The 24,339-nt window shown below is 42.8% G+C and overlaps 1 pseudogene; it reads right to left on the minus strand.

The window, feature by feature from the left end:
• Nucleotides 1-21,611, minus strand: part of LOC132826825 (histidine ammonia-lyase-like) — a 31,082-nt pseudogene extending 9,471 nt beyond the window's left edge.
• Between the last annotated feature and the right edge of the window lie 2,728 nt (nt 21,612-24,339).

Below are 24,339 nucleotides of genomic sequence, written 5' to 3' on the forward strand. Positions count from 1 at the left end.
CCGGACAGTAGATGTTTTGGGCATAGGCCCTTCATCAGGAATGTGGAGGGGGAAGGGGATTGAGAGATAAATAGCAGGGTGGGGGTGGGGCTGTGGGGAAGGTAGGTGGGAAAGCAATTGGTGGATACAGGTAGGAGGTGAATATGATAAGTCGGTGGGGATGGTGGAGGGGATAGGTGGGAAGGAAGATGAGCAGGTAGGACAGGTCAAGAGAGAAGTGGAGGGTTGGATCTAGGACGAGGTAGGGTGGGGGTAGATTTGGAAACTAGTGAAGTAAATGTTGATGCCATGTGGTTATGGGGTCCCAAGGCAGAAGATCAGGTGTTCTTCCTTCAGTTGGTGGGTGGCTTTGATTTGGTGGTGGAAGTGGCCAAATCCTGGTCCTCACATTCCACCCCACGCATCTCTAGATATAGTGCAGTACCCTCCTCCATTTTCACCACATACAGTCAGACACCACCATCAAACATACATTTCCCTCCCCACCCCTATCTGCATTCTGCAGAGACCATTCCCTCTGTGACTCCCTCTTTAGATCCACACTCTCCACTAACCCACCTCTTCACCCAACACCTTCTCCTGCCTCCGCACGAGATGCAAATCCTGTGCCCAGACTTGCCCCTTCACTTCCGTACAAAGCTCAAAAGAATCATCAAGGAGAAAGTGAGGACTGCAGATACTGGAGATCAGAGCTGAAAATGTGTTGCTGGAAAAGCACAGCAGGTCAGCAGCATCCAAGGAACAGGAGATTCGACATTTCGGGCATAAGCCCTTCTTCAGGAATGAGGAAAGTGTGTCCAGCAGGCTAAGATAAAAGGTAGGGAGAAGGGACTTGGGGGAGGGGTGTTGGAGATGCGATAGGTGGAAGGAGGTCAAGGTGAGGGTGATACAGCACCGCCTTCCTAACCTGCAATCTTCTTCCTGACCTCTCTGCCCCCACCCCACTCTGGCCTATTCTTATTTGCATCTTCCAGTGTTGGCTTTTATATTCACTCACAATTTTGTAAACTCTGATATGGGACAAAACCATGAAATGCCCTCAATTGCCTGATACTTACTTTCGCAGGATATTCACCATGGAAATTCCCACATGAAATAACTTCACCTCTGTCCACAAGCACAATCTGGAAACTGGTTAAGGACAGAAAGTGTTCTGATTTTGAAGGTTATGCAAGAAGTTTTATACTAGTTTAGAATAACACCATTTAAAATGGCCTTCCTTTTATTCCAATAGTGCCATGGAATTCTATTTACCATTTGAGAGGACTCCCTTAAAAGTCTAATCTAAAATCTAGTAATTCTGACAATGCAGAACTTCCTCAGCGACATACTATGCTGTTGTCCTGGGATTCTGCATTCAACACTCTAGAGTGGGTTTTGATAAATGAACCTTCAGTGAAACATATAGAAATATAGAAAATAGGAGCAAGTGTAGGCCATTTGACCCTTCAAGTAAAAAATGAGGTCTGCAGATGCTAGAGATCACAGCTGAAAATGTGTTGCTGGTTAAAGCACAGCAGGTTAGGCAGCATCCAAGGAACAGGAAATTCGACGTTTCGGGCATAAGCCCTTCATCAGGAATATCTGATTCCTGATGAAGGGCTTATGCCCGAAACGTCGAATTTCCTGTTCCTTGGATGCTGCCTAACCTGCTGTGCTTTAACCAGCAACACATTTTCAGCATTTGACCCTTCAAGCCTGCTACACTATTCAATATGATAATGGCTGGCCATCCAACTCAGTCATCTATTCCTGCTTTCTCCCTTTGATACCTAAAGAACTTTACTTAACTCCTTCTTGAAAACAATCGATGATTTGACCTTAACTGTTTTGTATGGCAGAGAATTCCACAGGGTCACCACTCTCTGGGTGAAGAAATTGCTCCTCATTTCAGTCCAAGATGGCTTACCTGATATCTTAAGACTGCAAGCCCTGGTTCTAGATTCCCCAGGCATAGTATACATCCTTCCATTTTACCCCGTTTAGTCCTGTTAGAATTTTTTAGGTTTTTGTGAGACCCCCCCCCCCCATTCTCCTAAACTCTAGTGAATATAATCCTAACCAATCCTAACCCCCCAGTCTTTCTACATAAATCAGTTCTGCCACCCCAGGAATCAGTCTGGTAAACCTTTGTTGCATTCCTTTCATAGCCATAACATCCTTCCTCAGATAAGGAGATCAAAATGACACACATTAATCCAGGTGTGATCTCACATTGACCCTGTATAATTGCAGCAAGGCATCCCTGCTCCTGCACTCAAATCCTCTTCCTATGAAGACTAACATACCATTTGTCTTCTTCATGGCCTCCCGTATGCTTAATTTCAGCGACTGGTGTATGAGGACAGGCAGATCACACTGCACCTCCCCCTTACCCAATCCATCGCCGTTCAGATAATTATCTGTCTTCCTGTTTTAGCTACTTATCCATAGTATACTTCATCTGACTTGCATTTGCCCAGTCACTCAGCTAGACTCAGAAGGAAAATAGCCACTGACTGCCACAGCTAACACTCTACATAAACACTGATCACAAAACTGGTGCACTTGCTGCCTTTCTGGTACTGTTCATTGATGTGACTGTTAATTATGTTGCATTGAAATTAGTGCCCCATGTGAGTTTGGCTTCATGAAAGGATACTGGGTTATCAGTGACACTGTTCATTTCAGTCACCAGAATTGATTTCACAAATTTGATTGTATCGTTGGCCACACCGTGAACCTGGAAAGCAGAATGTCCTGATCAGGAGAAACCTGCACTAAATTGGCCACTCGTTTACAATCAAATAGAAATCTGTAATATCTACCTGTGGGGAGCAACGAAGGCTATAGGCATCCTGGACACGGTCACAGAACTGGTGGCTTTCTGTCAAAATTTCACAATATTACACAGACACATTATAACCCCACAGACCTTTCAAACAGTGGGTGAAGTCATTCCTACAAGAAGACCAGTGCTTTACCTGCGATTTCAGATGGATAAAGCTTGGAATGCAGGACTGACCGGAACCGAGCAGCTACCTCAATCTGGCCTGGGTGAGGTCGAAGGTCATGGATATCTGTTTAATGTACAAAGTGACAGCATCATGTTAACCAGAGGTCAAAGGTTGCACTGTTCACTGAAAGCATCGGCAGCAAGGAGTCACTATTTCAGTCGTTCAGTCCATATAAAGTCTGCCTAATGGTTCAATTGGATGTCTAGTACATAGAGCCCCTGTCTCTGACCCAGAAGTTCTGGGTTCCATCCACCTCCAAGGACAGTGTGTTCACAATGTGGTCAGACAGGCTGCGAATCAAACTGGTAATCCTCTGATAGGTGCCATTGACCGGTGGTGAAAGTTGGAGAGACTCGTGGTCAGCTGTGGGATGCTGTGATGGCATAAAACCTCAAGCATCACTGCACATAATTCCTGGTTACAACATGCAAAAGGTGTGAGGAAGTGGTTGGACAACCAGAATGCCTGAGCTTGGTGCCTGCTGAATAGGGATGGATCCCTGCTGTGACTGGTGTTGGATTGAGGAGCTGCTTCCTTGCCCTATCCTTTGTGGAGACTACAGTGCAGTGGATCAGATCAGCCACTGGGCAAAGAAGGAAAATGAAGATCACTCACCTCTATCGAAGGCTTTGGTGGTGCCTTTCAGAGCTTCCAGAGTGAGAGCTGCTATAATATCTGCCTGTCTGGCTATTGCTGTTGCTCTCTCCACTGCCTCCGCACCGAGTGACGTGATCATCTGAGTTCCATTGATCAGGGCCACTCCCTAAGTACAAACAGCTGGTTGAACTGCATTGAAAATCGTTTTGATTTGTAAACCAATTTGTCATTTGGAGGTACAGAACTTGAGTGTTACTGGAAAAAAGACACATTTTGTTGCTCTTTTAGTTCACCAGGATAATTCCCAAGAATAGAAAAGTGTGGTGTTGGAAAAGCATAGCAGGTCAGGCAGCGTCCAAGAAGCAGGAGAGTCGATGTTTTGGGCATAAGCCCTTCATATTCCTGAGGAAGGACTTATGCCTGAAATGTTGACTCTCCTGCTCCTCGGATACTGCCTAATCTTCTGTGCTTTTTCAGTGCCACACTTTTCAACTCTGATCTCCAGCATCTGCAATCCTCACTTTCTCCTAATTCCCAAGAATATCAAAGTAAAGGAAAAACAATATTTATGCTGTATGAGAATAGAGTGCTGATTGGTTGTCAAGTGGCTTCTGATTAGTAGAGACATTGCAATGGAGGATGCACCAGTTAGATAGTGATTGACAGTTAACCATCAAGCTCTGTTTAAATTTGACCAGGTAAATGGACACAGTGGTATGAATTATTTAATTTAGTAAATAAAGTGACTGCAACTATAGTAACCTGCTGTTCCTGGAACAGAAATAAATGTTGCTGCAATACATTACTGATTTCAAACTTTAAACAAACACCAAATAACTTAGCAAGTATATGCATTTCTTCAAGTAAGGAAAGTCTTATAGATCTGCAGGATGTGGGACTAAATCCAGTGAATTCTTCCTTCCTAAATTTAATGAATAAACACCAGTGAAAGGAAAACATTATTCAAACATAGAGAACTCTTGTAAGAGCAGGAACTGGACATGTTTCATACAATGAGATAGGATTTGGTAATGCCGATAGAATTTTAGTCAAATGTTGTTTCAATCCTGTTTCCTGGATAAGAAAATATTGAAATGTTTTCTTACCTCTTTAGCTTTCAATGAAATTGGCCGGAGACCATGAGTTTGCAAAACCTGATGAAAAGAGTTAGAGTCAAAGATGGTTTACCATCAGACCATCCAGAATCAGGAAAGCATTTTAATTCACATCTAATTGCATAACAGCAGAACCTTGCATTTGTATAGCACTTTCAAGGTAATAAAATATCTTAGCAATTCATCAAGGCACTATAAACAGAATGTGACACTTGAGCCATATGAACAGATATTAAGGGAGATGAACATAAGCTTAGTTGAAGAGATAGTGTTTGAGGAATGTCTTAAATGGGGAAAGAGACGTTGAGTTTAAGGAAGTAGGAATTCCAGAACTTTAGGCCAATGCAACTTAAGACATTGCTCCCATTATTGAAGTCCAGTTCCTTCCAATCAGACAGTCCAGTATCAGGAGAACTCAAATATCTTGGAGGGTTATAAGGCTAGAAGAGATTAGAGATGGTGAGGAGTATGGCAGACACGGATTTAAGAACAAGGCTGTGAATTTTAAAGTTGATGCATTGTTTAAATGGGAGCTGGTGGAAGTAAATGAACCCAGTGCGAATGGGTGAACCAAAAATAGAAATTGCTGGAAAAACTCAGCAGGTCCAGTCTGTGGAAAGAAATCAGAGTTAATGTTTTGGGTTGAGTGACCCTTCCTCAGAACAGCAATTAGGTGATACCAGTAGGTGTGAGAGCACAAAGATGTCCTTGAGATTATGGAAGGTAGGATGTGGGTTACAACTAGTCAATGGAGATAAAGAGGATGCTGATGAAGGTTTCAGCAACAGCTAGACTGTGATCGAATAGAGTCGAGAGTGTGGTGCTGGAAAAGCACAGCAGGTCAGGCAGCATCCGAGGAGCAGGAGAATTGATGTTTCAGGCATAAGCCCTTCATCAGGAATGCAACAGAACAGAGTCAAGCAATGTTACCAAGATGGAAATAGGTGGACTTAGTGACTGTGTGAATGTGTGGTTGAAAGTTCATGAGGCATCAAAGCTGGTACACAAGTTGTACACGGAATCAGAGTTCCAGGAAGAGGGATAGACCCAATGGTAGAGAAACTATAGGCAATGGCTCCAGTCTTCCAAGATTAATTCGGGGAGTTTTCAGCAATGGGACAACTTAGTGATTGTGTTGAGGTAGGGTGAGTCGAGAGAGGTGGCAGTGGGTGTTGACATTATACATGCAGAGATTGATGTCATGGAGAGGCAGCAGGATGATGAGAAACTGGAGAGCAGCAAGGGTCAATCCTTGAGAGAACATGAGGTAATGATGTGGGAGCAGGAAGAGAGGCCAGTGCAGAAGATTATCCCACTCTGATTTGACAGAAGAGATCACAACGAGGGCAAGTGTGGTCTCAGCTAGCTAGACAACACTGAAAAGGTGTTAGGGGAGAAGGGTGTGGTCAACCAAAGACTGCAGAAAGATCCAGAAGGGTGAGGAAAGATGTATTCTATGTGATAATGGTTCTGAAAGGGTTAATATCGGAGACCGCATTAACTTCCACCTAATCTGATGATGTCACAAGCACTAGCACTTGATTGCCATATGCAATAAAATATGCCATGTTTAAAACAAGAGTCTCTTTAAGACTAGTCATTGTTGCTTGACCATTACAAACCAACCAGGCCTTCAGACCCAGTCTAGGAAAGAGATGTTAGCAACAAAACAGTCCAACCCTGATTGAGATGGCACTGTAACACACATAAGAGATGAGTTTGCCTTTATCAACCATTTGTGACTTTGGTAAGATTTCTTTGTGCACTGTGACGGTGAAGAAACAGATTGGAAAGATCACAGATTTCAGGGAAAGATGGACATGGACATGGAGGAGATAATACATTCATGGACTTTGAAGGGCAAAGGAAGGTTGGAGATGGGGCAATAATTGGTAAACTTGGAGAGATCAAGGGTTGACTTCTTTCTGGTTAATCACATAGATCATTTAGGATCATAACTCATTAGGAACCACAGATCATTTAGGATAATAGTTGATGTAGAATCAGATCATTAATAATCATGGATCATTTAGGATCTTGATGATGTAGGATCACAGATCATTAGGAAACATGGATCATTGATGATGTAGGATCATAGGTTATACAGAATCATTGATCTATCCGATCAGAGACCAGCACCTAAAGTTCCATTACGCTAAATAATAGTGATTAATTGATTGAAATCTTAAAAACATAGTGAAAGTAAACAACAGAGAACTCACGTATTTAGCGTCCGCCCAGCCACTTTTGGGTGACCACATTTTGCCTTCACCCATCAGCCCCAGAGCAAGATGGGCAAGGGGAGCAAGGTCCCCACTGGCACCAACTGTCCCCTTCTCTGGGACGTAGGAGAGACAGGAGGCTACAGGAGGGAAGGAAAAGGTGAGGGAAAAATCAAAGCTGGATCACTGATGAAAAATGCATAAAAAATGCATGATGGAAATAGAGAGGCGGGGGGGTGGGTTGAAATGCCGGGGAATCATGTCGGAATGGCTCCTGAATACAATCCCATAGGCAGTGGCAGGAACACTGGTGGCTTGACTACCTGTTAAGCAGGGGCTGGCAGTGATCTGAATGTTTAATGACACAATCCATTGTGGTGCAGAGATGGACATTGCATTTGCATTCCCTGTTACCTGTTACCTGCTGAATTTGAATGTTTGCTTTTTGTGATTCATGGATGAGAACTCCCTCTGTTCATAGATTTCTGCACCTTTCTACACATGCATCTTTCTACACATGCCGCCAAGTCTCCAGAGCCCCGTCCTCTGATTGAGATTAGATTACTTACAGTGTGGAAACAGGCCCTTCGGCCCAACAAGTCCACACCGACCCTCCAAACAGCAACCCATCCGGATCCATTCCCCTACATTTATCCCTTCACCTAACACTATGGGCAATTTAGCATGGCCAATTCACCTATCCTGCACATTTTTGGACTGTGGGAGGAAACCAGAGCACCCAGAGGGTGCCCATGCAGAGAGTTGCCCGAGGCTGGGATTGAACCTGGGACCCTGGTGCTGTGAGGCAGCAGTGCTAACCACTGAGCCACCATGCCGCCCACTCTGTAGTGTGGAAAAAGCAATTGTTCTCCTTCATCGGGTTATGAAAAAAATGCCTTGCAGGCAGAAGTCAGTAAGATGCAAAGCAGGAGTATACTTAAGAGGGCAATCAGGAGGGTAAAAAGGGGACATGAGATAGCTTTGGCAAAGAAGGCAAATAAGGAGAACCCAAAGGGGTTTTATAAATACATTAAGGAAAAAGAGTAACTAGGGAGAGAATACGGCCTCTCAAAGAACTGCAAGGCAGATCTTTGTATGGAAGCGCAGAGATGGGGGAGATACTAACTGAGTATTTTGCTTCAGCATTTATTGTGGAGAAGGACATGGAATATGTAGAGTGTGGGGAAATAGATGGTGACATCTTGAAAAATGTTGATATCACAGAGGAGGAGCTATTCGACGCCTTAAAATGCATGAAAGTGGATAAATCCCCAGAACCTGATCAGGTGTACCCTAGATCTCTGTGGGAAGCTAGGGAAGTGATTGCTGGGCCCCTTGCTGAGATATTTGTATCATCAATAGTCACAGATGAGGTGCCAGAAGACTGGAGGTTGTCCAACTGTGAGGTGCCACTGTTTAAGAAGGGTGGCAAGGACAAGCCAGGGAACTATAGACCAGTGAGCCTGACCTCAGTGGGGGGCAAGTTGTTGGAGGGAATCCTGAGGGACAGGATGTACATGTATTTGGAAAGGCAAAGACTGATTGGGGTTAATCACCATGGCTTTGTGTTTGGAAAATCATGTCTCGCTGACTTGACTGAGTTTTTGAAGAAGTAACAAAGAGGATTGATAAGGGTAGAGCAGTGGATGTGATCTATGTGGATTTCAGTAAGGTTTTCGACAAGGTTCCTCGTGGTAGACATGGAATACAGGGAGAATGGCCATTTGGATACAGAACTGGCTCGAAGGTAGAGATAGAGGGTGGTGGTAGAGGCCTGTTTCTCAGACTGAAGGCCTATGACTAGTGGTGTCGGTTGCTGGGTCCACTGCTTTTCGTCATTTATATAAATGATTTGGATGTGAACATAGGAGGTCTAGTTAGTAAGTTTGCAGATGACACCAAAATTGGACGTGTAGTAGACAGCAGAATACAACGGGATCTTGATCAGATAGGCTAACAGGCCAAGGAGTGGCAGATTGAGTTTAATTTAGATAAGTGTAAGGTGCTGCATTTTGGAAAGGCAAATCAGGGCAGTATTTATACACTTAATGGTAAACTCCTGGGAGTGTTGCTGAACAAAGAGACCATGCAGCGCAGGTTTATAGTTCCTTGAAAGGAGAGCCACAGGTAGATAAGCTAATGAAAAAGGCGTTTGGTGTGTTTTCCTTTTTATTGGTCAGAGCATCAGGAACTAAGAGGTCATGTTGCGGCTGTACAGGATATTGGTTAGGCTACTTCTAGAATATTATATACAGTTCTGGTCTCCCTTCTATCAGAAGGACGTTGTGAAACTTGGAAGGGCTCAGAAAAGATTTACAAGGCTGATGCCAGGGCTAGAGAGTTTGAGCTATTTAGAGAGGCTGAGGCTCTTTTCCCTGGAGTGTTTGGAGGCTGAGGGTGTGACCTTATAGAGGTTAGTAAAATCATGAGAAGCATGGATAGAGTAAATTGGCAAGGTCTTTTCCCTGGGTTTGAGGAGTCCAAAACTAGAGGGCATAGGTTTAAGGTGAGATTTGAAAGGGACCTCTGCAACTTTTTCACACAGAGGGTGATGCGTGTATGGAATGTGCTGCCAGAGGAAGTGTGGAGGCTGGTACAATTACAACATTTAAAAGGCATCAGGATGGGCACATGAATAGGAAGGGCTTAGAGAGATATGGGTCAAGTGGTATCAAATGGAAATGGTTTAGGTTTAGGATATCTGGGTGGCATGGATGAGTTGGACCGAAGGATCTGTTTCTATGCTGTACATGTCTATGACTGTAAGACTAATTACCATTAAATGCCTGGATTATTTGATTGAGGGTCTCTAAAGAGATCCCACTGTAACCTTTGGCGAGGATGTTGATCCGGAGAGCCAGCAGCATCCGAGATCTCTCTGGGGACAAGGGATCCCCGACACCTGGGAAAGAAGCAGAGATTTATTTTCCATCTCTCAAACAATCAAAATATTTCAGGCTCCTTGTAACATAGAAGAAACCTGGCCATCCTGGTTGAATTTGTCACAACAATACTTAGCAAGTGAAGCAGAGTAGAGACCGAGGCATGTTCAAAGAACAATTTTGAGTTTAAATAATGATTTCAAAATTTACAGTTTCTGCCACTTTATAAATTGTTGGTGCGACCATACTTAGAATGTTGTGCATGGTTCAGGTCACCAAATTACAAAACAGGTTCCACAGCCTTTGAAAGGACATAGAAACAGAAACAAGCATGACTGAAAGACTCGAGACTGACCAGTATGTAAATTGGCATAATCACATTGGAAAAGGGGAAGTTGTGGAGGTGATATTATTGGTGGTTTTAGGATTCTAAAGTGACTTGATGCTGTAGCTCACAACAAGCTGTTTAATCTTATGTTGAACAACGGATCGGAGGACACAGGTAAATTGACAGTAACATTAACTTCAATTCCACACCCAACAGAGAAGCTGCTGGCCTTAATGTAAAGATATGGTAATCCTTGTGGTGTGGTTTTCACTTCTCTTGAGGTCAATCTGAAATTTCCAAGTCATCAAGGGAATCTCCATTGAGATAACAGATAATAAGCACAAATTACTTCCAGAGACATTGAACTTATACCATAACAAGTGTTTATTTTTAATACAATGCTGTGCCCTTATTCAAGAAGGGCTGCAAAGAAAAACTCGAGAACTATAGACCAGTAAGTTTAACAACTGTGGTAGATGAGTTACTTGAAAAGATTCTGAGAGATAAGATATACATGCATTTGGAAAGACAGGGGTTGATTAGGAGTAGTCAGCATGGCTTTGTGCATGGGAGTTCATGCTTCATAAATTTGTTAGAGTTCTTTGATGAAGTGACCAGGAAGGTTGATGAGGGCAGGGAGGTAGACATAAAGTCTATATGGATTTCAGTAAGGCCTTTGATAAGTTTCCACATGGTAGGCTTCTCTGGAAGGTTACATCACATGGAATTCGGGGTGAGCTGGCAAATTGAATACAAAATTGGCTTGATGGTAAGAAGCAGAGGGTAATAGTGGAAGGATGCTTATTGGACTGAAGACCTGTGACTAGTGGTGTACCTTTGGGGTTGGTGCTGGGCCCATTGCTGTTTATTATCTATACAAATGACACTATTCAAATCATCAATGATTTGAATGAGAATGTACAAGGCACGGTTAATGAGTTTGCAAATGACACTAAAATAGGCATTTTCACGGACAGTGAGGAAAGTTCTCAGAAATTGCAGTAGGACTGTGATCAACTGGGGAAGTGGGCCGAGAAATGGAAAATGGAGTTTAATGAAGATAATGGGTATTTGAATAGGAAGGGTTTGGAGGGATATGGGCCGGGTGCTGGGAGGTGGGACTAGATTGGGTTGGGATATCTGGTCGGCATGGACAGGTTGGACTGAAGGGTCTGTTTCCGTGCTGTACATCTCTATGACTCTAATTATGAGGTCTTGCATCATGAAAAGTCAAATCAAGGTAAGAGTTTCATAGTGAATGGTAGGGCCTTAAGGCTCTCAGTTCTCTGAAAGTGCAGTCACAGGTAGACTGGGCAGTGAAGAAGGCTTTTGGCACACTGGCCTTCATCAGTCAGGGCATTGAGTATAAAAGTTGGGAAGTTATGTTGCACTTATACAGGATATTGGTGAGGCAGCACTTGGAGTACTGTGTTCAGTTTTGGTCACCTTCTTATGGGAAGGATGTTACTAAATTGGAAAGAGTGCAGAAGAAATTTACAAGGATGTTGCCAGGACACAACAATCTGAGTTATAGGGAAAGGTTGGACATGCTGAGACTTTTTTCTTTAGAGCATAGGAGACTGAGGGGGGTGGGGTGGGGAGGGGGGTGGATCTTACAGAAGTGCAAAAGATTATGAGAGGCATGGATAGGGTGAATGCACTCAGTCTTTTTCTCTAGGTTGGGGAATTGAGGACTAGAGGGCATCAGTTTAAGGTTAGAGGGGAAAGAATAAAAGGGAACCTGAGGGGCAACTTTTTTTACACAGAGAATGATATGCATATGGAATGAGATGCCAGCGGAAGTGGTTGAGGCAGGCTCATTAGCAATATTTAAGAGGCATTTGGACAAGATAGGAAAGGTTTAGAAGGATATGGGCCAAGTCCAGGGAAATGGGATTAGCATGAATATTTTGGTCAGCATTGACCAGTTTGGGCTGAAGGATGTATAACTCCATGATGTACAACTCTAGGACTCTAAGAATTTCAAATTAAAAGTTAGCTGAGTATATAAATTCAGTGGCTGTCTGAAATCCATTTACTGTTTATATTGGGTCATGAGAGGAATCGAGTGACATTGTACCTGAGTGCCAAGGGAATCTCAGATAGCAGTACTTCAGCAGATGAGATGCCATTTAAAAAAGTGGATTGTGTCACCTATGGGTTATGTCTCAGACTGTGGAAATGATAGAGGTTGAAGGGAAGGCAGCTATTGATGAAATGCATTTTTATGTTTTATTCTTCAAGGAAGATACAAGAAAGTTGATTTAAAAACTCAACTGCAACTTCTTGATCGGGGTGTGCTAGAGCTGGCATGCTATTGTGAAAGCATTTGGTCTAAGTTCCACTGTGCTAAAGTGTACTGAGAAGGGACATGGCTAAAATTTTCCAGTGGACATCCCTGTGTGCAGGTGAAAAGAAACCAAGATTCTTTCTGATTGCTGAAAATAAGTCGTCGACAAAACTACTGCTGAACAAACTCCTTTTAGCTATGAGTAGAGGCAGGAATCTCCTCAAATTAGAATCTGGACAGTGCAGAAAGAGGCCATTGGTCTGCACTGACACTTTGAAGAACCCACCGCCTACAGCCAGCCCACACCCCCATAAGCCTGCATTTTACTATGGCTAATCCACCTAGCCTGCACATCCCTAAACTCTACCGAGCAATTTAGCGTAGCCAACTCACCTAACCTGCAGACATTCAACAATCTGTGGAATGCTGAAGGAAACCCACACAGGCACGGGGAGAATATGCAAACTTCACACAGACTGTTGCCTGAGACTGGAATCGAACCTGGGTCTCTGCCACTGGGAGGCAACAGTGCTAACTATTGAACCACATAGTTTGTATTTTAACATTTATCTATTTGGAATTATCTCTCATTTCTAACTTCTGTGTATATGTGGCTCATTTCTCACATTTAATTTTCCAATAAACTCACTCTTTCTATAACTCAAGAAAACCCAAGTTAAATTTACATGAATCTCATTTTATTTTAATTAATTTAATGCATAAATATATTTGGACTGGGAAAAGAAATCTATAGGGAAAGGGATCCTTTTAACTTAACCTTGTTATACCCAACCAAGGAAAGCATTGAATAAAGAAGAGAAGTAGACTCATCCCTCCTCAACACATGGGCATTTGGGGGTATTCCATCTTGCATCGTAATGAATTGAGGACCCTCGCCTAGGAACCGGTCATAACATAGTAAGTAGCTAATCACATTGAAGAATTCTTACAGATAGCAAACCAGAAAGAAGAATCTATTGATTATTCTTCACATTTTGTAATGTTTTACAGGCATTGAATAAAAGGATTGGAGTACTGACATTAGGAGTTAAAAGGTATATGATATAGGAAAATAATGTTCACTCTATTAGAAGAACTGTGGAATTTTTAGCACATTGGAAAAAACTAACATGGCACAAACGCCAAATTACATTTTCAGAATCAGTAAGTGTTTTGATAGTAGTTATGTGTAATCTTAACACCTTGTTACAGCTTATTAATCTGTCAGGGCTTTTAATAGACAAACTTTAAGGTAAAAATCAAAGTTCTTGTAAATTCAATGATTTTTCATTGATTTACACTTGTGGAGACTTTAATGGTGCATGCTATAGTCATAAAGTCACAGACTCCTGACAGTATGGAAGCAGGCCATTCAGCAACCGCCTGAAGAGCATCCCAACCAGACCCACTCCATTCCTGTAACCAAAGAACAAAGAACTAAGAAAATTTACAGCCCAGGAACAGGTCCTTCGGCCCTCCAAGCCTGAGCCAATCCAAATCTACTGTCTAAACCTGTCGCTCAATTCCCAAGCATCTGTATCCCTCTGCTCCCCATCTACTCATCCATCTGTCCAGACACATCTTAAATGAATCTATCGTGCCTGCCTCTACCACCTCTGCTGGCAATGCATTCCAGACACCCACCACCCTCTGTGTGAAGTATTTGCTGCATGTATCCCCCTTAAACTTTTCACCTCTTACCTTGAATGCGTGACCTCTCATTATTGAATCCTTCACCCTGGGAAAAAGCTTACCTCTATCTACCCTGTCTATACCCTTCATGATTTTATAAACCTCAATCAGGTCCACCCTCAATCTCCTTTTTTCTAATGAAAACAAACCTAACCTACTCAACCTCTCTTCAAAGCTAGCACCTTCCATACCAGGCAACATCCACGTAAACCTTCTCTGCACCCTCTCCAAAGTGTCCACATCCTTTTGGTAATATGGCGACCAGAACTGTACACAGTATTCTAAATGTGGCCAAACCAACATTGTATACAATTTTAAAATTACTTGCCAGCTCTTATACTCAATACCCCGTCCAATGGAGGCAAGCATACCATATGCCTTCTTGACCACTTTACCCACCTGTGCAGCAACCTTCAGGGTACAATGGACCTGAATTCCCAGATCTCTCTGCCCATCAACTTTTCCCAAGGCTCTTCCGTTCATTGTATAATTCGCTGTGGAATTAGTCTTGCCTAAATGCATCACCTCACATTTTCCTGGATTGATCTCCATCTGCCATTTTTCCGCCCAACTCTCCAGTCTATCTATATTTTCTTGTATTCTTTGACAGTCCCTTATGCTTTCTGTTCCCCACCAATCTTCATGTCATCTGCAAACCTGCTGATTATACCAACAGTGCCGTTTTCCAGATCATTTATTGTATTATAAACAACAGTGGCCCCAGCACTGATCCATGTGGAACACCACTGGTCACCTTTCTCTATTTCAAGAAACTCCCTTCAACTACTACTCGCTGTCTCCTGTTGCTCAACCAGTTCCTTATCCACATAGGTACATGTGACAATAACAAATCACATCAAATTAAATCAAATATTTCTTACCTACTGCTGTGGAGAGGATGACATTCTCTTGCAGCTCTCTATGAAAATAGAAGGTTTTAGTATTGAGGAGAGCAATGGAATGTGAACAAAAGTAGCATCACATTAGAACATACTCACTTGAGCTTCTCAGTGGGGATAACAGTCCTGGCAAACTTCCCGAAACCTGTGTTTATTCCATACACCACTGTAAATTGAAACAAATTATTGGTAATGGCATACACAACAAACACAGGTTAATTCTAAATTTGCTCCATAAAATCTCTGTTGATTATCCAATGATTTCACACACTGGATGGCAGGACAAGCAGCAAAATTCAAGTCAATTTATCACACACAAGTTTTAAGTGAAATAATATGTCACCTTGTTTTTTATTGATGATTTTTTCTACAAGGTCCCTTGATTCATTGACCCTCCTTTCAGCTTCTGGGGTAAGCTAAAAGATACAGGCATTTGTGTAATGACATGTTGTGGTATGTTTTTGTAGAAATGGGAATGGATTTCTATCTTACCTTGATTTTGTAGCATGCTTTACCGAGCTGAACAAGCTGTTCTGTCGTTAAACTATTTCCATCCAAGGAAATGTACTATGAACAAATAGGGAAAGATCATTCAAAAGATGAACTGAAATCTGCTGTCATAGACAAGTTATTATTGTTCTAGGTTCATCTTCACCAGAATTATCCTCTTGTTTGGGTTTGAATTATAAAGAGAGACTGGATAGCCTGGGATTTTTTACACAAGAATGTAGGAGGTTGAGGTGTGATCTTATAGTGGTTTAGAAAATCATGAGAGGCATGGATAAGATGAACAGCAAAGATCCTTTTCCTAAAGTAGGGAAGTTCAAAACCAGAGGCATATTTTTTTAAGGTGAGAGGAGAAAGAAAAGGGACCTGAGGGGCAACTTTTTCTCACAGAAGGTGGTTCAAATGTGGAATGAACTGACAGAGGAAGTGGTAGATGGAGGTATAGTTACAACATTTAAAAGATGTCTGGACATGTACATGAATAGAAAAGATTTAGAAGGATATGGGCAAACTGCAGGCAAAGGAGACTATTTGTTTGGGAAATTTGTTCAGTGCTGAAGGGTCAGTTTCCATCATTTACTATATTGCGGTGTGTCGTGATAGTGTCAAATCGTAAAACCCCAGTCTGTGGATTCGAATCCCATCATGGCAGATAGTGAAATTTGAATTCAATTTAAAAATCTGGAATTAAAAAACTAACCAAATAGTAAGTCACTGTCAATTGTTGTAAAAACTCACCGAACCACTGATGTCTTTTAGGGAAGGAAATCTGCCATCCTTCCCCAGTCTGGTCTCTATGTTACTCCAGACCCACAGCAATGTGATTGACCCTTAATTGCCCTCTGAAATATCAAACCACTCAAATCATAGAGCAATTAGGAATGAGCAATTCTGTAAATGCTGGCTCAGCCAATGACACCCACATTCAATGAATCAATAAAAACAACATTATTGCATGTTAATGTTTAAATCTAAATCTCAAACAGGCATACATTTAAAGGGGGAATTTAAATGCCAAAATCACTCACCTGCTGAGGCTCTTGATATTGTCTGCATTTTGTTAAGAATATATATAATCAAATCATCAGCTCAGCTATTTACAATCTATACTCATGACTTAGACAAACAGAACATATTATATAAATTTGGATATGGGCGAAGTGCAGGAAAGCGGGACTAATTTATTTTGGGATTATGGTTTGTTTGGATTGGTTGGACTGAAGGGTTTCATACTATATGACTCAATAACAAGAGTACTGTATCTAAGTTGACTGACAAAATGCTGTTAGGGAGGATGCAGAGAGGCTGCAAAGGGATCCATATTCAGGTTAAGTGAGTGGACAGCAAATTGGCAGATGGATTTTGATAAGGTTCCCCATGGTTATGCGGAAAGTCAGGAGGCATGGGATAGTGGGAAATTTGGCCAGTTGGATAGAGAACTGGCTAACTGGTCGAAGTCAGAGAGTGGTGGTAGATGGTAAATATTCAGCCTGGAGCCCAGTTACAAGTGGAGATCTGCAGGGATCAGTTCTGGGTCCTCTGCTGTTTGTAATTTTTATTAATGACTTGGAAGAGGGAGTTGAAGGGTGGGTCAATAAATTTGCAGACGATATGAAGATTGGTGGAGTTGTGGATAGTGAGGAGGGCTGTTGTCAGCTGCAAAGGGACTTAGATATGATGCAGAGCTGGGCTGAGGAGTGGCAGATGGAATTCAACCCTGTCAAGTGTGAGGTTGTCCATTTTGGAAGGACAAATAAGAATGCGGAATACAGGGTTAACGGTAGGGTTCTTAGTAAGGTGGAGGAGCAGAGGGATCTTGGGGTCTATGTTCGTAGCTCTTTGAAAGTTGCCACTCAGGTGGATAGAGCTTGTAAGAAGGCCTATGGTGTATTAGCGTTCATTAGCAGAGGGATTGAATTCAAGAGTCGTGAGGTGATGTTGCAGCTATATAGGACCTTGATAAGGCCACATTTGGAGTACTGTGTGCAGTTCTGGTCGCCTCACTTTAGGAAAGATGTGCAAGCTTTGGAGAGGGTGCAGAGGAGATTTACCAGGATGTTGCCTGGAATGGAGAATAGGTCATACGAGGATAAGTTGAGAGTGCTTGGCCTTTTCTCATTGGAACGGCGAAGGATGAGGGGTGACTTGATAGAGGTTTATAAGATGATCAGGGGAATAGATAGAGTAGACAGTCAGAGACTTTATCCCCGGGCACAACAGAGTGTTACGAGGAGACATAAATTTAAGGTGAAGGGTGGAATGTATAGGGGAGATGTCAGGGGTAGGTTCTTTATCCAGAGAGTGGTGGGGGCATGGAATGCGCTGCCTGTGGGAGTGGCAGAGTCAGAATCATTGGTGACCTTTAAGCGGCAATTAGATAGGTACATGGATGGGTGCTTAAGCTAGGACAAATGTTCGGCACAACATCGTGGGCCGAAGGACCTCTTCTGTGCTGTATTGTTCTATGTTCTATGTTCTATGGAGTGTAATTTGGGGAAGTATGAAGTGATTAACTTTAGTGTTAAGAATAGAAAAGGAGAATTTCTTTTCGATGTGAGGAAGACCAATATCATGTTTGCCCATTTATTACAAAGGGATTGGAGTGCAAGAACGAAAACATTTTGCTACAACTGCACAGGATGTTGGTGAGACCACAGCTGGACAGATGTTCCATTTCCCTTAACAATTTCTCCTTTGAATCCTCCCACTTCCTCCAGACCAAAGGGGTAGCCATGGGCACATGTATGGGCTCCAGCTATGCCTGTCTCTTTGTTGGCTACGTAGAACAGTTGATCTTCCGTAATTACACCGGCACCACTCCCCACCTCTCCCCCCGCTACATTGATGACTGCATTGGTGCCACCTCGTGCTCCCGCGAGGAGGTTGAGCAATTCATCAACTTCACCAACACATTCCACCCTGACCTTAAATTTACCTGGACCATCTCTGACACCTCCCTCCCTTTCCTGGACCTCTCCATCTCCATTAATGATGACCGACTTGACACTGACATTTTTTACAAACCCACTGACTCCCACAGCTACCTGGATTACACCTCTTCCCACCCTACCTCTTGCAAAAATGCCATCCCGTATTCCCAATTCCTCCGCCTCCGCCGTATCTGCTCCCAGGTGGACTAGTACCACCATAGAACACGCCAGATGGCCTCCTTCTTTAGAGACCGCAATTTCCCTTCCCACATGATTAAAGATGTCCTCCAATGCATCTTGTCCACATCCCGCACCTCCGCCCTCAGACCCCACCCCTCCAACCATAATAAGGGCAGAACGCCCCTGGTGCTCACCTTCCACCCTACAGTCCTTCGCATAAATCAAATCATCCACCGACATTTCCGCCACCTCCAAAAAGACCTCACCACCAGGGATATATTTCCCTCCCCACCCCTTTCCGCCTTCCGCAAAGACCGTTCCCTCCCTGACTACCTGGTCAGGTCCATGCCCTCCTACGACCCACCCTCCCATCCTGGCACTTTCCCCTGCCCCAGCAGGAACTGTAAAACTTGTGCCCACACCTCCTCCCTCACCTCTATCCAAGGCCCTAAAGGAGCCTTCCACATCCATCAAAGTTTTACCTGCACATCCACTAATATCATTTATTGTATCCGTTGCTCCCAATGCAGTCTCCTCTACATTGGGGAGACTGGGCGCCTCCTAGCCGAGCACTTTAGGGAACATCTCTGAGACACCCGCACCAATCAACCACACCGCCCTGTGGCCCAACATTTCAACTCCCCCTCCCACTCTGCCGAGGACATGGAGGTCCTGGGCCTCCTTCACCGCCGCTCCCTCACCACCAGACACCTGGAGGAAGAATGCCTCATCTTCCGCCTCGGAACACTTCAACTCCAGGGCATCAATGTGGACTTCAACAGCTTCCTCATTTCCCCTTCCCCCACCTTATCCTAGTTTTAAACTTCCAGCTCAACACTGTCCCCATAACTTGTCCGGACTTGTCCGACCTGCCTAGCTCCTTTTCCACCTATCCACTCCACCCTCTCCTCCCTGACCTATCACTTTCATCTGCTCCCCCACTCACCCATTGTACTTTATGCTACTCTCTCCCCACCCCTACCCTCCTCTAGCTTATCTCTCCACGCTTCAGGCTCACTGCCTTTATTCCTGATGAAGGGCTTTTGCCCAAAATGTCGATTTTGCTGCTCGTTGGATGCTGCCTGAACTGCTGTGCTCTTCCAGCTCCACTAATCCAGAATTTTTATAGGAGTGTCAATGTGTTGTCATCCTTAAGTCTGATGCAGATGGAATTTCGTGCTCCCTAACATTTTAACCAATCTGTTGAACATACTGTATCATTGGGTACAACCTCTATGTAACATTACACAATTAACTGGACTGTGCACAGTTTCTAATTAGATAGATATTTTAAAGATGCAATGATCTGAATAGACTAGTCCTCTGCTAAATCATTCAATGATTCCACAAGCTGATAATATGTGAAAATTATATCTGTCACACAAGGCATAGTCAATGAATGGAATTGATATAATGATAGAATAGTGGCTACTTAAATGAAGTGATAGATGTTAAATGAGAGGCTTGGAGGAACTTTCCAGATGGGCCAAATGGCCTTCCATATTTCAATTATCTGATGAATTACATAATTACATGAAAAACTCCTTAAAAATGATGACACTTAGTGAAATAGACTTTTATATTAATTACTGTTAAGTGCAACTTCTAAAAAAGAACAGGCACAAAGCAAAGCAAGCCAAATCCTACAGTGAAACAACTGGAGGATGTTCCCTGAACATTTGAGATAAAACCAATGGAAAGGATACAAAGAGGCCATGTCAGACATCAGTGGATCAGCTTTGTCGTGTCCCCTTGGAGAACTGTGATGGAGAAATGAGAACACCACAATTAATGATGGTAAAACCTATTTGACTGTTGTCATATGCAAATATTAATGATATGAAAATGTATTCTGACATTATACAGTCACATGCTATTGAGATCCTGAGAGAAACGGAACACCTTTAGGGGAGAGCAGTCAGTTTGTAAATGAAAAGGCTCACAGGAATTCTGGGTTGTCGGTAGGAACTCTTAGATGAGTCAGGGACAGAGATGCAGCAGACTTTGAGTAGGGCCAATCCAGACAAAGACAGGACGAAAACAGTGCAGAGTTGATAAAATGTGGAGCTGGAAAAAACACAGCAGGTCAAGCAACATCAGAGGAGTGGGAGAGTCAGCGTTTCAGGTGGGACACTTCATCAGGTCTGGGGAGGGGTAAGAGTGTGAGAAATAAATGGGAGGGGGGGCTGCTGTGGAAGGTAGATCGGATGGCAATAGGTGGATGCAAGTCAGAGGTGATTGTGATTGGTCAGTTGGAAGGTTGGAGTGGATAGCTGGGAAAGAAGATGGACAGGTTAGGTCAGGTCAAGGGGGTGGGGCGGAGAGGAGGGCTGGACTTGGGATAAGTTAGGAGGGTTGGGGAGATTTGGAAGCTGGTGAATTCTATATTGATGCCACAAGGTTGTAAGCTCCCCGGCTTCCAAGCTGTCCCACCACCAACCACCCCCCTTCCCCCACCTCATCCAGCCCTCCCTCTCCTCACTGCCCTCCTTGACCTGACCTAACCTGCTCAGCATCTGCAATCCTCACTATCTACAAGTTGGCTGAACTTTAATATTAGAGTAGGCACAATGTGGAAAGACATGGGATTGTATCCATGGTAGCAACAAACTCTTTGGAGGCAATTGTGTGAAATGCTACAATACGTTTAATGCTACCGAATGTCCAATCTCAGTTATTCTAAACCAGTGAATGAAAGGAGAACCTTAATGTTTATTTTGTGATGGAATTACTTACCAATCTGGATGAAGTTGTTGTTTTCTAGAATGCCCCCAATGGGTCCTCAGGATCCACAAGACTGAGTCCCTGACACCATCTGACTGAGAACTTTGTGTCATCTATGCAGTACAGATCACCACAGTACACTTACCTCTCTCTGACAGCCTCACGTCCCAACCAGTGAATATTAAGAAAAGGGTCTTTACAGAGAATGACTATCCATTCCTGTCTCATATGCACAGTGAATCAAAGCATTTCTACAATGATCATCAGAGTTTCTGGGAGGATTTTCAAACATATCCCAATTATAATTTATAAAAGCTTCTGTCAATGAATAAATATCTTAAAACAGATCCGTTTTTGCAGTAAAATCTAATACTTTACTAATTACTTCCAATATTTATTTTCATTTAATCTGTGAACAACAGTTGGACAGAATCAGTTTGGCTTTAATTTATTCAGAATTAGGTTAAAACCTAATTTATTATATTTTGGGTGTTACCATTGACAGAGTTACTGTGACATAACTTAAAATAACATGACTTTTGATTATCCAGTGAGGGGCTAAAGTATGTAAATGGTATAATTAGTTGAGGAGGGCCTTTAGGTTCCTCTCTTTTTAACCCTCTCTTTGTCAGTTGCACAAAAACAATTTTTCTCAGCATACAGCTATCATTTCAATTAAACATAATTAACAAGGTCAAAATGTAGGAGTAGATTACGTGGTTTACTTGAGGGAAGAATTTTATAACTCAGTAACTCTGAAAAAAATACAACTTTAAACATGTTACATGCAAATACAGGCACTACGTTTATAAACAAAAATGTAACTTCTATGGGTAGGAAGAATAGTCTATACAGTTTATAAAACGTCGTTGATGCATTAGATTTTAAACCTGTTGCTTGTTAACTTTCCTTCCGTAGCAGTGCTGACATCTGTAGATCTTGGGTTCTTGGTGAATGGTTGTTCCAAGTTGCCTTTTCAGCAGACAATGACTTCAGCCTTGAGAGACAAGGACACAGGCTTATAGCGTCCTGGCTGTTATCAGTACATTGACTTTCCGTACTTTGCTGCACAATTTATATCGTCTTGCTCCTGTCCTTTCAACCAGCAGGTATCATCTGCAGACAACCCTTCTTCTGTCAATATGTGAATTTATCATGCAAGTGTTAATTAAACAAGAGGAGCACATTTTTGAACACTGATTCAGTTAGCTATTCTCAATCTTTAGGTAAGGTAATAACCTCACTGCATCTCATTTGATTTATTCCATATGGGTTCTTTCGACTTTCCTTAATCTGTTGTCAGGTGATCACAGCAGCTACATTAGGTCAGTATGTGCCCATTCTCAAACCATTTTAGGCCATGAAAGGTTTGAGGTACAATAATCAGGTGATGGGAAAGTGAATATTAATAGTCCATTTTTTATTACAATCATAACAATGAGTGCTGAAGGATTGCATCTGTTGGTGAACATCGCAACAGCATGTCTTTGAGACATTTGCTTTATTAAAACAATATAAAGTGCTTCACAGAAGTAAAAAAACTTACTCAGCTAAGAGCATTTCTAAAACCTTCACCAAAGAGGTAGAATTCAAAAAATAAGAAACGGTTAATGTTGGAAATAGAAAGTCAAAGATTTAACCTTTCAACAAGACTGGGAGAAGCTGGAGATGGAACAGGTTTTGAGCAATCGAAGGTGGTGGGTGGGTGGTGGGTGGGGGGGGTTGGAATTCAATGGAAAGTCTACGATCTGTCCTGTTGGGTAGCAGAGATTGTGGTGCTGGAAAAACACAGCAGGTCAGGCAGCATCCGAGGAGGAGAATTCCTGATGAAGGGCTTACGCCCAAAATGTCAATTCTCCTGCTCCTCGGATGCTGCCCTATCTGCTGTGCTTTTCCAGCACCATACTCTCAACTTTGATCTCCAGCATCTGCAATCCTCACTTTCCTGAAGAAGGGCTCAGGCCCAAAATGTCGATGCTCCTGCTCCTCGGATGCTGCCTGACCTGCTGCGCTTTTCCAGTAACACATTTTCAGCTCTAATCTCCAGCATTTGCAGTCCTCACTTTCTCCTTAGGCAGGACTGTGGTAACTTTACCTTTAATGTCTACCTATTCCACCAGCTTTGAAGCATAGAGAGCAGGGGATGTCCAAGCTACTAGAGTTGAGATATTTCATTCCTGAGGAAGGGCTTATGCCCGAAACATCGAGTCTCCTGCTCCTTGGATGCTGCCTGACCGGTTGTGCTTTTCCAGCACCAGACTCTTCAACATCATAGGGGATGTGGGAAGATTAGTGAGTTGGAAATGGAAACAGTCTCTCAGCCTCAGGTAGTCCGTGGACCAATAAGTCAAAGGCATTCCGAGCACGTCCACACTTTTCTGAATTGACTAGCATTGGAGGAGATAAAATACTTGTAATCACTCACATTCAGCAATTGAATGTAAGCAGCTTGTTTTTGGAGATAAAGAGGTTTCAGTAAGAAATGTTTACAGCAAGAAATAGACTCTCTTTGTCCTTCAGATTCTCTTCTACACGAGGTGTAGCTTCTGTTTATTTGTCAGAAGAAGATTATCTCAGTTTTGCTTTGCAAATGTAGGAAGATATTTCATCACAACTACATTCAGAATAGAGTAGGTAATTAAATAATTCAAATTAAATGGCTCTGTCATACTGATTTAGACAAAAGGTACATGTCACCGAAGTGAGGGATTAAGGAAAGTGAGTGAAAGTAAATAATGGCACATATGGAAGAGCTGGGGGATCAGATTCAAATGTAACCGTCCAATAATGGGGATCATTAATTTGAACCTCCTACTGCTAATGGATTTTTATTCATTCTTCTTACATCTGGCAAGCCCCAATTTATTGTCCATCCACATGCCTCTCATCCTGAAAGTGATGGGTCATTTTCTTGAACCACTGCTGTTCAGATAGTCAAAGGCATTTCTTCCTTCCTCCCTTGGGCTTGTGATCCCAC

Source organism: Hemiscyllium ocellatum, chromosome 23, assembly GCF_020745735.1.
Source record: "Hemiscyllium ocellatum isolate sHemOce1 chromosome 23, sHemOce1.pat.X.cur, whole genome shotgun sequence".
Lineage (NCBI taxonomy): Eukaryota > Metazoa > Chordata > Chondrichthyes > Orectolobiformes > Hemiscylliidae > Hemiscyllium > Hemiscyllium ocellatum.